The sequence below is a fragment of the Arachis ipaensis genome, chromosome B09, assembly GCF_000816755.2.
Source record: "Arachis ipaensis cultivar K30076 chromosome B09, Araip1.1, whole genome shotgun sequence".
NCBI classification, from domain to species: domain Eukaryota; kingdom Viridiplantae; phylum Streptophyta; class Magnoliopsida; order Fabales; family Fabaceae; genus Arachis; species Arachis ipaensis.
In genome coordinates this window covers 17,659,836-17,670,251 of record NC_029793.2, presented here as the reverse complement: position 1 = coordinate 17,670,251, position 10,416 = coordinate 17,659,836, and positions in this window count along the sequence as shown.

The window sequence follows — 10,416 nt, the reverse complement described above, 5'->3', positions numbered from 1 at the left end:
AGAATATCTTATTTTATACATACAAGTTTAAGAACTTTATATTAAGAATTAGTTTATGAGCTAGGCTTGACTTAGACAAATTCAATTGAAATAATATAATATTCTGTCTATTTTCTGATCATTACTAGATTACTAATATATGTTTATTTAATTTGTGCAAATTTCACATATTAGAATTTTAAACATAAGAAGAATGTGTTATATTACATTTTTATCGATTTTTATCAAAATCTGAACATTTTCTATTTCATGAGCTAATTTTGAGATTGAAAATAAATATATTCAAAAAATTAAGATATTTGATTCATAATATAAGAAATGCGTAGAGTAGATGTCATCTTTTCTTTTTTCTTCTCTTTTAATTTCACATGACAAAAAATTAAATTAAAAAAAAAAAACAAAGAAAGCAAGAAAGAAAGTAAGAGTATGCATTCATTTCACATTACAAATTGCAATCAACCTATCACGTGCGTGATTTTCATATTAAAAATACTATTTCTACGTTAAAATTAATTATTATGTATTTATATATAAATATATATTTAATTTAATTAATTTTTAATATATATTTTATATTTTAATATATATTTTATTTTAATAATTAATTTTAATATATACTTAACATGATTTTTCCGTATATAAATCGTAACCATCTATAGCCTTGAAAATAACCAGTACCACACCCTTTTTTGGCAGTATCATAATGCCATTCCTATAAATATTAATAACATGCTTCGTTCTGAATGAGATGGAGCCCCCCAGTTTGCCACTTGGTTTAATATATACAGGTGAAGACATGTTGGCATCGTATTAAAGTATTGTCATATTTGTTATTTATCGTGCCATTTTATTCTGATATATAATATAGATAAAAAAAATTGTAACTGAATTGAATATTTACTGTCATACTACTCTATATGCTTTTTTATATTCAAATCTTTTAAAAAGTTTGTTATGTTTGATTATTAAGGTAACGACAAATGTTAATATGCTCTGGAAAAAATTAGAGAGTGTTGTGTTCCTTAAAAAATAATTTGTTATTCAAACTTAAAGAGGAAAAATAATGATAGTCACCCAGATTACTCTATTAATATAACCTTATTTTGAAGATGTTGTGGTTTATATTTTATAATTGGCGGATTCAAGCTCGCAAATCATGCATGTGTCGAGCATTGAGCACCTCTCTTATAGCACTCTTACTTAGCTTATTTAGTAAAGAACATTTAGGGATATAATATATAAAATAATTCACATATATTAATTAGAAAGAACTAATAATGTACATAAAAAAAAGTTTATTTCATTGTATAAGTATACCTAATTAATTACATATGATGTCAGTTAAAAATGGTGTGTTTAAGGCTCAATTCAATTGAAATCCGATTCAGATCCAAACATATTTTATTAGGTCTGAATTTGTCATTTTTGTTTGATATAGTTTTTGAATTGATTGCTTTGGCCATGCTGATAAAACTTAAAATTATGTTATATTTTATATTTAATTAATATTTTTTATGATACAGTATTATTTTCAGAAAAATTTACATAAATAAAATAATTGAGATTTATATTTATGTAAATACAACAATCTAAAATTGATTATATCAGTGTCATATTTTAACTCTATATAAATTACAGCTGCTAATCACAGTTTAGCATTTGTACATAAACCACAAAATTTCTACTGCGGTTTATCCACAATCGCATGTACGATCTCTAAGTGAAACTTGATATATGCCAAGTGAGAAGCTATCAGTAAGAATCGTCTCAGCCACAGTATACTTGGAATGATATCTGTCGAACAAAGTGACGGTAAAACATTTCGAATCTCTCAAATTGCGCTCTATTGCTTTCACCAAAGCTTGGCAGAATTGATTACCAGTCCCCAATTGCACCTCTGTTGTTTGTCTTCGGATAACAAACAGCTCTGCAAGACTTCCATATGTGGACTTGACCAATGATGTGACTGGGAGGTTCCTTGTACTCTTTAAGACAGAATTAACACATTCAGAGATGTTGGTGGTCATGTGGCCAAAGTGTCTGCTGCTATCCTGGTGCTGGGTCCACTTATCATATTCCATTTGGTTGACCCAATCACACATAGCCGGATTCGCAGTCCGCATAATATCGAACCAATAATCAAACTCTGCCTCGGTCTTCGCATATGCAGCATTCATAAGTAGCCTCTTTGAGTCTTGACCCTTAAAACTCAGCAAAAAGTTTGCCACCATATAACGAATGCAGAATACTCGATAAGCACGCGGAGGTAGCCAGCCACTATTACGGACTTCCAGGGCAGCCTTGATGCCATTGTGCCTGTCGGAGATAACAAGAATATCCTCTTGTGGCATCACATGCTATCGTAGGTTGGACAAAAAAAAGATCACGATTCTGCATTTTCTCCTTCCACAAGTGCAAACGCAGCCGAAAAGATGTTCAAGTTTCCATCTTGCGCTATAGCTAGAAGCAAAGTACCTCCATATTTGCCATACAAATGAGTACCATTAATGCTCATTAGTGACCTGTAATGTCAAAAGGCTTCAATACAAGGAGAAAATGTCCAGAAAAGACGATGAAAGTACATTGTAGATTCATCAACCTGATCCCCAACTCTAACTGGAGAAAGTCTTCAACACAGCAATTGTGCTGGCCATGGTGAACTGGACTCCAAGCATCCAACATGGCAACTTGCCATAGGACTCTTTCCAATCTCCATAGATTTGTGATGTTCCTTTCTGCTTTGCCAGCCAAACGTTCCTGTAAGTAGGCCTGAATCTATATGTTGCTTCTGTTGCTTTTTTTTTTGAACAAAGGAGCTCAACACAGTACAGTGGAGTGAAAACTAACAAAAATAAAGAACATGTAAAATAATACAGAAAGCTATCCCTAGTGTCATCTCCGGCATTGCCATCAACAACAAAAGGGGTCCAAACCACACCACTCTGTATAACTGACTATGGATTTCTGGAACACCTCCTCCGTACTTCCTTCCTTGTTATTGAAGATCCGCTCCAAACGTTCCAAATAACCGAGAAAAAACATATGAGTCATTTGTTGCCCTCCCCCTTCCTGTTAGCAACACCTGTCCAACTTTCGAAGTGTTCTTTTAGTGAACCCGGAATAGACCACAATCTCCCAAAGTCAGATAGCCATTGACACCACACCTGCCAAGTAAACTCACAGCCCAGAAACAAGTGATGAATATATTCAGCATCTTTGTTACACAGCACGCATATGTTATAACCATGACTAATAATTCCCAGTCTATGCAATCTTTCTTTAGTGTTCACTCTTCCTATCAAAGTAAACCAAATAAACAACTCCACTCGTGGTGGAACCAAGCCTTTCCAAATAGTTCTGGTGAAGCTATAGCTGGTTATTTCCTCCGAGAACGACTCTGACTGCACCACCTGCACAAAGGAGTTAGTTGAAAATATACCTTCCTTGTCGAACTTCCAAACAACTCTGTCATGCTTATCATGTGCTAGCTTAATTGGCCTTAAAGTTTTCGTGTAATTGATCCACTAATTCCAACTCCCATTGGTATAAGTCTCGCCTCCACTGGAAGTTCCAAATCCATTCTAACCCATCCCAAAACCCACAATCCCCTATAACAGATCATTTTTGGTTTGAAACAGAGAAAAGCCTCGGAAAACTTATCTTTAGTGAACCACTTTGTAGCCAGACATCTTCCCAGAATCGAGTCCGCCTTCCATCACCCACCTCTATAGATAACCCCGTAATCATCTTATTCCTCACATTAGTATCCCTGATCTGCATCTGGCAGATATCCTTCCATGGGCCTCCTCTAGAAGGTAATGTCTGAGCCGATAGCATCACATTGGGGTTCAAGTCATAGCAAGAGCACACGATCTTCTTCCATAAAGGATACTCCTCTTTTGAAAACCGCCACCATCACTTGAAAAGAAGTGCAGTGTTTCTAATCACTGCATCACCCACCCCCAGCCCGCCCATATTCTTAGGTGCCTGAACCAACTCCCACTTAACAAGTGCCAAACCATTTCTACCTTCCTCCTTGCTCCACAGGAATCTCCTCTGCAACGATATCAACTTTTCTACCATTGCCTTCAGCATCTTATACAGACTCAAGTAGTACACCGGCAGGCTATTTAACATAGATTTAATAAGGACAAGCTTACCCGCTTTATTGAGTACTTTTGCCTTCCACAAGCTGAGCTTCTCCTCAACCTTGTCAATTATCGGTTTCCAAGTCCTAACCAGTCTAGGGTTAGCTCCTAAGGAAATGCCAAGATATCTTACTGGAAGGCTGGCTTCCTTACATCCCAATAAGTTGCACATATTGTAGGACCACTGCTGTTCGTAATTTATTGGGATTAAACTTGATTTATCAAAGTTAATGGTTAACACTGACATCATCTCAAAGCATCTTAGCAACCTGGCATAGTTCCTGATGGTCTCCTCCTCTGGTGGACAGAATAATATAGTATAATCTACAAACTATAGATGTGATAACTCTATATTGTCCTTTCTAATCAGCAGTGGCTGAATACGTTTGTTCCTGACTGCCTCCCCTATCATCCTATGCAGAATATCAACAACCAGAACAAATAGAAATGGAGATAGTGGATCACCTTGTCTCAAGCCCCTCTCCAACTTAAACGGTTTAGATGGAGAGTCATTAATCAGGATCGACATAGACGCTGTACCAATATACTCCTTCACCCATTCCCTCCATCTCCAGCCAAAGCCCATCTTCTGTAGCACTATATCCACAAAATTCCATTTTACCCGGTCATAAGCTTTCTGGAAGTCTAGTTTAATGATTGCCGCTTTCTTCTTCCTTGCCTTTAACCAGTGCACTGTTTCACAAGCAATAAGAGCCCCATCATGTATTTTCCGATCCTTCACAAATGCGCTCTAAGTCTTCCCTACCAGACCTGTTATGACTGATCTCATCCTCCTAACCATCACCTTGGAGATTACTTTATAAACACAACCTACCATGCTGATCGGCTGAAGGTCCTTGATCTTCTTTGCTCCGGTAAACTTAGGTGCAAGGGCCACCCAAGTAATATTGGAATCAGAAGGCAATCTTGACAATCGAAAGAAATCCAGAACAACTGCTATGAACTCTGCCACAATCTCATCCCAGCACTTCTTGATGAAATTCATGTTATACCCATCACTCCCTGGAGCCTTGGATGATTCACAATCCCAAACAGTTTCTTTAATCTCCTCCATTGTCGGTATTCTCTCCAGAGCTATCGAGTCTTCTTCATTAATCCGATTTACCAGTCCGTCCCTGAAACCCACAACCGGTGATCTCTCCTGGTGATACAGATCTTTATAAAAATCTCTGATAGCAATCTTGATCCGAGCTTGATTTCTTATCAACCTTTCGTTGATTACCAGTGCATCAAGTCTATTGTTTCTTCTCCTCGCTGAGGCCAAGTTATGGAAGTACGTAGTGTTCTTATCCATATCCTTCACATGCTTTGAGCGCGACATCTGTTTCCAGTGTATTTCTTTTCTGACATACCACTGCTTGTAGCAGCTTACTAGCGCCTTCCTTCTAGCCTCCATAGTACCATCATAAACTCCATTTGCTACCAACTCGTCTATCTTCCTTATCTCCTCCTCAAAGCACTGTATTTTCTTATCCATGTCACCAAATTTCTCCTTATGCCATCTTCCCAAAGGCACTGTTAAAGCCTTCATCTTTTCTGTGAATTGTACCGCACCAAGATTCCTCCATTCTTCTCTGACCAATCTTAGGAAACCGCCATGTATAAACCAGGAATCCAAGCTATGAAATGGTCGAAGGACACCTCTGAATATAGTATCCTCCACGATGATTGGACAGTGATCTGACAGGCCTCTCGGCCTCCTTTTAACCGAATCTCCAAAAACTCCTCCGTCCATTCTATACTCAGTAAAACTCTATCATGCGACTACAAGAGCGGCCTCTAAACCATATAAATTTACGATCATTCAACGGTAGATCCACTAACTGCATGTCTTGTATCCAACACTTAAAATCTTCTGCAGACCCTGTTAACCTGTCCTGACCTTTCCTCTCTTCCACCTGAGTAACCTCATTAAAGTCACCCATGTAGCATATTGGAACTTGACATAAACCAGCTATAAAACTCAGCTCCTCCCACACAACAAGTTTTTCCATTCTAGTATGAGCACCATATACTAAACAGAAAGCACAAGGAAAATTATTTTTCAATAAGACTCCTTCGACACAACCATCTCTCCCCTTTGTAGCAGTTATTCATTCTAAATAGCATGACATCCCACATTAACAACAGCCCCCCAGACGTGCCATCCAAGCCTACATACTCCCACCCCACAATATCGCTCCCCCCAATAACAAATTACATCAAATTTAGTGACAACTTGCATTTTAGTCTCAATCAGACCTAACATATTCAGCTTCTGTTTATTTTTTAGATCTTTATCCATACTCAGCTTACCAACCCCCTTAACCCCCTAACATTCCAAGAGCTGAAAATCATTTTAAACCTTTGTTACACACCTTTTTGAGCTTTCTCGGTCTACATCGACGTGCCTTTTCTTTCTGCTTAGCCAATCTCCTCTTCTGAGCAAGCGCCTCATTCTGTTCTTGAAGAATCGCCATTATGTCATCATCCTCATCGTTATTTTCGACCATCTGCGCTTTTCTTTCCTAATTCATACCACCACTGAGCCCCCTGGTTCCCGGATTCAACAGCCACACCTGTCCATTATCACCACTGCCCTCATCAAGCCTTGCACAAGCCAGATTCATACCATCTGCACATGTCTCCTTGGCCTCTCCCTCAAGCCCATCTGCCCTGGAGGAACCGACCACTTCTATCGCCGGCAGAGAGTTCACCGAGGACGAAGAGGTTCGGTCCAATGGATCCAACCCAGCCGCGCCGTGTCCAGCCACCACACCTACAGAGCTGCACTCAACTCGACAACCATCATGATGGCAAGCTCATGAGTCGCTGTTGCATCGTGCTTCACCGGCGCCACCAGCATCTAGGCGCATCCCTCCGGCACGGGTGTACGCAGCTGCGCACAATCCAGGAGAAGGAAAGCATGCGTCCAGGTGGAGTCCAACCCGACCCCTCGTCTTGGTCCAGCCTTCCTCATCAGCACCATTTGGGCCTTCGGTTGGTGTGAAGCAGCCCATATCCCTTACTGTCTCACTTCTGCCATCCGCCTCCTTAATGGGCCAACCCTTAAGCCTGTTTGCTTTTGTTTTTTCTTACAACAGCCACCAGATTTTTGCCCATCAAGCCCATAATCCCAACTAGCCATTCTTTCAGACTCACCATCAATAACCAGATCACGACATCCCTTGAATTCAGCTAAGCCATCAATAACAGCATCCTCCGTTACCCTCAAAGTTTTAAAGTCAATTAAATTGCAATAACTCCATTCATTCAAAATATTTTCGGGAATTACCAATCTATCCTTATCAGCTTCTCCCTCTCTTGGCACCCCATCAACTACCGGATCTCTGCTTGTCACTGGTACTATCGAGTTCAAGCTGCTTGTACCCACAATCTCGCAAGCTTCTGGGGGACTAGTTTTGCTCACGTCCTGAAGCTTACAATTTGTTCCAAAACTCTCGTATCCAACCTCTTTAACCAGGACGTCGAATCCACTAGTACCAATAGTGATGTGAATCCACTCACTGATAGTGTCCATAAGACAAGTATCGATTTGTACCCGTCCCACGCTAAACGAGAGACATGATTTCGTGGCTTCGTCGCACCGCACAACTTCTCCCCATTGACTGCCTATCAGCTTGAATGTCTCCTCAGACCACGTATGCAAAGGGACACCAAAACACTCGAGCCATACTCTTCGAGTTTCGCTACGCTCCTCCTCGTCCCATCTCCATACGCTATGGAAGAACTTCAAAATATTGTTCATTTTGAATGTGAAGGCTTCTTCAGCACTTAAAATACTATCAAAAGTCAGGAGTGCTTTGTACGCTCCTAATTCTCTTACTTCCACGACTTGCGGCACATTCTTTCTTATCATGTCCCTCAGGGAATTGTAGTCGATAGCCTTAGTCGTACCGCCTATTAGGCTTCTCTGCAACCAGACCAGGTTCTCTTTTGCCACGGACACTTCCATCTTCTTCGTCCACCCATTGCCGTGAGGGTCTCCTTTTTTCCCCTCTTTCCTTACCTCTTCCACTTTTCTCCCTGGAGCCTTTTGGCTAGCCTCATTTTGAGGTTGAAACTTTACTGTATTCTGAACGTCAGGTGCCTCCTGATGTCTCTTGATATTCGTCGCTTCGTTGGTACGTCGATATCGAGCTTCTCCTACCGAAACTACCTTGCCTTGTAGTCTCGTCCTATTCATTTCCGCAATAGCCTTCAAAGCTCCACCTTTCGTTGTATACCGGATGAACGCAAAGATATACGCTGTTCCATTTTTTTGTTTCCGTGATAAGTAAATATCATTTATGCGTCCCGTCCAGTTGAACAAATGATATAGCTCCTTCTTCGATATGTCTTCTAGAAGATGTTCTACAAAGATAGAAAATGATTCGTTTTCCAAACAGTAGTACTCTTCTCGATACCAAACCCTAGGATCTCTGTTCAAATGCCTAACTCTACCCTTCCCGGTGTTTTTCACCCCTCATTTCTCTCTCTCTCTCTAACTCTCATTTCCTTAGATGGGAGCTGCAATCAATCAATCCTTATCTTTTCTTTCTCTATCAATATCATATAAACAAAATTCAAACTTAGTCCCCATCTTACATGTGGATGCATTGTATGTTATAAAAGCAAGAAAAGTTGCATGGCCCGCTTCTGTTGCTTCTTGCAATACCTTTATCATAACTGCAGCATCCGCTCTAACTAACCGAAAGATTCTCGCACAAATGACGTGGTAATCAAGCTGTCAGTGATCGCTTGAAATCGATGTAACTAAGCAAGTCTGCGGTCCATTATGCCTTCTAACCTCCTAGTTACCTTTTCGTGCATGAAGTGAGATGCGAATCAACCAAGTACAACCTTTGCCAAATTCCTTACATTTCCCATGGTACTTAAGATGATCTGACTCTAACACCCTGCACTCGACTTCACAACGGACGCTAAAATCCTTCACACTTAACACAACTTCCTCTTTACTCTAGAATGATTGCCCAATCTAAATTTCTATAGGAATGGTTCCATGATACAATTCTTGATCCCTAAAGCCAGCATCTACGTCCGGCTGTTGCCCAGTAGGCTTCAAGTTTAGGATTGAAAAATGTGGGTACTACTGTGTGCCGAAACTTGGTGGGCCATACTGTGTACGTAGAATGCTCCTTGTATCATCATCACTATCCCAACTATATCGACAGGCTCTTCGTCCGAATCATCCTCTCACATTGCATTCTCAACTCGATCAGGTTCACTGTCGCCTACACAATTAAGAACCATGACAGGAGAACTAGCAATCTCAATTGCCAGCTGTCAGAATGAACAGTTCTCTAATGCTCCACAACCATCTTCATCCGCACGGTTCAAATCAACTACAAAGGATGGAGATACAACGAACGGACAAGCCGGTGCAACCACAGGCATCGAGTTGGAAGCACCCCTCAAGGCAATCAACAGAAGATTCAGAGCTGATGCTCCAGAACTGTCAACACCATCCTCCAACTTTGCATATAGCTCGTGTGTTCTGACCTCTGAAAAACTTCTCTGACGATGAAACAGAACCTGCAGATCTTCATCAGACCCTATCACAAACGTATCATACTTCACACTGGTTGACACCACTGCAATAGGGATCTTATAAAATAACTTCTTCACCCACGCACTTAGTCCCAAAACACCCTAAGCTTCTGCAATATACTGATTTTTTAAATCTGACAAGGTATTCAATGAACGGATAAATACACTCATTGGTTTCTTATCAGTGATTTTGCTTTTATGAATTTTTCCAGAAAAATGCACTAGTGCTAAGAAACTATCATCCTCACTAGACATTGTGAAAATGACACTCTCTTTGATAATTACCTTCAATTAGTATATATAGAGCCTACAACCTTCATAAACTACAGTAGGGATCTCGCGGTTTATGCACAAAAATTATCTCTTCATAAACTGCAGGAGGGATCTTGCAGTTTGTGTACAAACATAGCTCTTCATAAATCGCGATAGGGATCTTGTGGCTTATGTACAAATACTAAATCGTGATTAGCAGCCGTTGTTTATATATATAGAGTTAGAATAGGACACTGATGTAATCAATTTCAAATTATTGTATTTACGTAAATATGAATTCTAATTGTTTTTATTTACGTAAATTGTCTATATTTTTATTTTAAAATATTTTAGTTTTATATAAATATTATATAATATTTATTAAATTTAATATTTAAAGTTAAAATTTTATTAAGTTATTATATAAAATTTATGATATTAAATA